At 39.3% G+C, this 5,364-nt stretch overlaps 1 pseudogene; it reads right to left on the reverse strand.

The window, feature by feature from the left end:
- Positions 1-1,295: 1,295 nt before the first annotated feature.
- Positions 1,296-4,627, reverse strand: LOC148696332 (pentatricopeptide repeat-containing protein At4g22760 pseudogene; annotated as a pseudogene).
- Between the last annotated feature and the right edge of the window lie 737 nt (positions 4,628-5,364).

The following is a 5,364-nucleotide window of genomic DNA, read 5'->3' on the forward strand; positions in this document are numbered from 1 at the left end:
AACCACATGCGATGAAAGCGAAAAGGAGTAGGACCTTGAGCTGCAAACTTTTGAAAAGAAACTAGAAGAGGATTATGATCTGAAGAATGACGAACCAACGTGGAGCAATTGGTGATAGGCCAGGCATCCGGCCATGCAGTAGAACAAAAGCACCGATCTAATAACATTTCATTATGAGATGATACGCCACGTCCATTAGTCCAAGTGAAAGGGGAGCCCTTAACATCAATCGGAACCAAACCACACGTATCCACCATAGCTTGAAACTCCTCACATGCTATCCGAACAGTTGGTTGGAAATGAAAATTGCCCTGCATTATTTGTTAATTAACTAAACTGTATGCAGGCTTTTAATTACATTGGCCGTCAGAAAACGTCTTACCGTATGTTGAATTTCTTGAATTTCCCTTTATTTGGGTTTCCTCTATCCTTTTTGGGTTTGATTGGGAGTTTATAAATTAGGGTTTTTGGGGATTTTAAGGTTTTCTGACTCCTTTTTTCAGAAATGCTCAAATCATAACTGACGTTTTTGTTTCCGGTGGCCTCTGCTTGCATGCTCACTTTCTCAGTCGATGAGTTCATAAGAAAGGTATATATTGGTTTGATGCATTTTCATTCTACAAAACATCTAAGATTTAAAAAAAAAAAAAAAAAAAAAAACTTATTGGCTTAATTTTTATTTTCGGTTGTCATTTTTATTACCGAGCACCCACTACGGAGATTATTACTTCCCTCCCCAACTTTTAACTGATCTCCATCTGCTTCGCCTAATTATTTAAATGCCTTAATCTTTTGAATGCTTCTTCTTTGCTTTTGCGTCTATTTTTTGTTTTTAACATATTTTGTAATTGTGAAACAGGTATTGGATTGATTTTAGCAAGTGGATTTTTTGTTAATGTTAATCAAACCCGGACTTTTGTGTCAATCGAAGTCATTGCTGCTGGATTAGCTGAGGTATGATTGCTAGCTCTCTTTTGGAGCTTTAGTTTGCGCTGACCAGCCTACCTAATTTCCTTTATTGTTTTTTGTTTTGCTTTTTACCAAGTTGAATGCTGGACTTGGGGTCTCAAGGTGATTTCTGCTTATTTCTCCATTTGTTACGGATGAGTGGATGCTTTGCTTTTCAACCTAGTGAACAAAGCTCTAGAGTTCAAGTTCGTACTCATCTTTCATTCTTTTTTATAGTTAGGTTGAAAATCATATTGATAGATTCTTTATTTAGTTGGTCCAATCTGTAACAGATGAGATTGTTTTGCTTTGACATTTCAATAAAAATTTGATCGCAGAATATGCAACTACACATCTCTCTTTTTCAAGCCATGAAGCAACTTATTTGCCCTATCAACATCTCTGCATTTTGTGTACAAGTCAACTGAAGCAGTAGCAGAATGATCATCTAACTCAATTCCGTGCTTAGTCATGTACGACTCAATCCATAACCCAAATTTCAAATCTCCTAGCTGCAAACTAGCAGATATAACACTAGCCAAAGTCATCTCCTTTGGTTGAATATTCAACTCCGGTTTAAGCATTTCGTTGAGCAGTTCGATGCCCTCCTTTGGTTGGCTATTTTTCGCATAGCTAGCTCTCATGGCATTGAACAAGAGCACATCTGTCTCATTCACCTGATAAAAGAGCTGACGAGCAACGATAAGATCAAAGTTCTGGAACCCTATCTCAACCTGCAAGTAGCAAGAAGATAGCAAAGGAGGTATGGAGGAGCAGAGGTTGAAGATGAAGAAGGAGAACTGAGCTCCTGAATATTTTTGTGACATTGTATTTTATCGAAAGTGACCGTTACAACCAAATGATCGCAAGTCCTGCTTTATAATACCCCATACAATACTTGCCAGCTGACATTCTAACAGAGTCCCCTAATAACAAGTGATGACCCTAAATACAACTACCTGGACTCTTAATTTGTGATCAAGACAATCACAATCATAACAAGCAGAATGAACATTGCCGCACTTTGAGTACGCATTAATCATCGCTATCCAAGGAACATTCTTTCTTAATGCCATGTCATAAAAAATGCTTCTAGCCGATTCCATTCTTTCATATTCCACATAACCACTAAACATTGGCATTCCAAGAGGCCAAACTCCTCTCAGGAATCTGTTGAAACAAGAAATACGCCTTGTCCATATTTCCCACCCTCGCATAACCGGAAACCATGGAATTCCAAGACACAACATCCTTATTCGGAATCTTATCAAGCACCACCTGAGCTTCTTCCATATCTCCACTTTTCAAATACCCCGACAAGATAGAATTCCAAGAAACCGCATTCTTCTCCGTCATATTCCATTGAACACTGTCCGTGCAGTTTTCATGTCACCCAGTTTCATATACAGAGAAAGCCGATTTGTACCGCATGGAGAGAGAAGAAACGAATGGCGTAGCCCCATGAGAATGCATCTGGTTTTCATATCGTGAAGGATTCAGTGCACGCAGCGGACTGTACATCCAGAGAAGGTGAAATTTGAGTGGAGGACTTGGCGGAGCAGGAGGGTTTCGAGGTGGTTGAAGGGTCGGTGGACTTGTTTGAGTTGCTTTAGGGTTAGAGATTTTTTCAGTAGAACTATAAGGTTTTGACCATTTGGGTTGATCTTGTTGTTCCCTTCATGATTAGCATAATGTAGTGAGAACTAGGATCCAGTTTTCCAAGTCTCCAAGTTTCTAGGGAAGTTTGTACTTCCAGGTAGTGGCGGAGTGGGGATTCGATGGGCTTGGGCTGAAAGGCCTACTAAAGATTTACAGTGGCGCCAAGTACAAATTAAATCCTTGGGCCATTTTTTTTGTTTTGTCGAAAAGGATTATTTCAAACCCTTAACCTAGTTTAATTCTAACCAATTTTCTCATGAGTAATGTTATTCTTACCACAATTTTATACCGCATTTCTTTACCATCTTAGGTGGCAAATAAGTTGGACAAGCTACATCATTTAATTTCAATCTTTTTTATTAATTAAAATACTTAAATAATCTTAGGTGGAAGAATGAGACTCCTTCTATACCACAATCATCATTTAATTAACAATCTTTTTATTAATTATTGATTAACATTTTGATTAAATGCTAATTAATTTAGATGATGTGGCTGTCCAACTCATCTGCCATCTCAGATGACACACTCCAACTGAAATCAAGGCGTGTTGGCCGTCACGCGAGGGTGACGTAGCCATGTGCATAGTGCGGAAGCAATATTGATATAGAGAAATACGAATAAATAAAAACCAAGTTACCAGCAATACTAGCTAAGAAAAGGTGCTAGTGCGAGATTAAGTGTGAAATACACAACCAGAGCATAAGTAGCCTAAGTGCAGTCCAGCAGGACAAATACTAATTATACAACACCAAAAGGTGACCATACAATGGTGATAATCTGTCAAAGCTGCCGTGGATTCCTCGCAAGCCACCAAAAAGCACTTTTAACTAGAACCTGGAAGGGCGCAAAACAAAAAGTGTGAGTGGGCAAAAACAAAGCTTTTCAAAATCATTACATTTCTCAAAAGTTCTAACCCCTCGCCGAAAAACCTGTATAATTTCCCAGAAAATAGAATATATACATATATCGAAACCATACTCAAATTAGCAAAATCCACATATATGCCATGTCAAATATCTCAACATAAAAAATATGTATGTCAGGTGATATAACTCAATGCAAATGATATGTCAGCCGGAGTCATTTAACGTGACCTGTACGGCTGAATCTAGAGCTCATCCATCTAGCCGGAGTCACCTAACGTGGCTTGTACGGCTCAAATCCACATCTCAACAAATATACATGCACATGATTCGGAATCATCTAAAGTGGTCTGTACGACAGGACTGGAGGTAAATAAATATGCTCAAGTGCTACGATCACGTGAAGACTGTGCGAATAATTGCGGGTCACGTACGAGTCGGAACCACCTATAGTGGTTTGTATGACATGATTGTGCACCTAACTTGGATCCAAGATGAGCATATAGTGCGGGAGGTGAACATCACGTGAAGGACTGTGCCCTAACTCTGGGCGGGAGCACTAACACCGGGGTGCAGGTTTATGAGCTCTCAACACATCTCGCATAATCATCAATTTACATAAACAATCTACAACTCACCTGGTACTTACCTGAGCGTCCACCGCGTCAAATCACAATATGCACATATCAAACAAATTCATAGTCTAAGCATAAATCAATAGGCATGGCATTTCAAACATAAATTCATTTAAATTGATTTTCTGGGAAAAATCTCAAGTATATAGGTATATACGGAAAACTAAAAGCCCACTCACTAGTATGTGGAAGGGTCGTAGCCTCCAAGCCTCAATTGATTGCGTTCGTCCTGAGGATAGGTCTCACCTATATACGAAACAACTATATAAACATTAATTTAAAGCACTTAAACAAAACTAGCTAATAACTTCTCAAATATTGCTCAAATTGGGTGTTTGAATATACCAACGTGATCTACTCAACACCACAAACATTCCCATATTTTTAGAAAAAATTTCCAACCATCCACGCGCCGCCACGTGCCTGGCACACGTATGGAAACCCTAACGGCGCTAGGGAATATTTCGTCCAAAAATAGAATATACCGTTATATATACCTGATGCCTTTAGTAACGCCATTGGTATGATTATATTCTTCGTCTTCTCCAGTGATCCTCGCCGGAGCCACCGCCGACCACCATCTGCATCGCCAGAAACTGAAAAACTTAGAACTTCAATATCTTCTTCATTTCTCAACCAAATTCCATGAAATTTGTACCAAAATGAAGCTTACAATGAGAAGAACATAATCATACCACTTTGGGGACCTAAAAAAATGGAAAGTCACTTGAAAAACCTTCGATATTCTTGCCAAACCTGCAACTCGCTAAACCTGGGCTTCCTAACGTCCAAATCACTTCAAAATTACTCCTTAAGCTTCATGAAGATGTGTTCAGGCTTCCTAGCAGCTTAAAACTCCCTGAAAACTTCACGATCACAATTGCATGAACAATATCCAAATCGGGAATTCTTGGTTCCAAAGGTTTCCAAGGTTTTCACGTCCAACCACCACCACCAATTAACTCCTAAGCTTGCAAGGAGTCCAAAAACACCATTCATGACCTCGATCCGTGATGTTTGGAAGGTTTTTTAGGGTTGTCCGTACAGGTTGTACGGAAATGGCAAGAAAATCCGAGAGAGGGAGGAGAGAGAGGGTACACGGGAGTGTGGTATGGTTGTGTGTGATGTCCAGCTGAGTCACCAACCAAAAACAAGTAAAAATAATACCTAAGTCTAAGTTCCTAATTGGTTCCAAAATATTAGGGACTTAACATAAATGGTCCACATCCAAAGTAAAACCACACGACACCACAAAC

This window comes from Pyrus communis, chromosome 6, assembly GCF_041283825.1.
Source record: "Pyrus communis isolate YQ-2024b chromosome 6, ASM4128382v1, whole genome shotgun sequence".
NCBI classification, from domain to species: Eukaryota; Viridiplantae; Streptophyta; class Magnoliopsida; order Rosales; family Rosaceae; genus Pyrus; species Pyrus communis.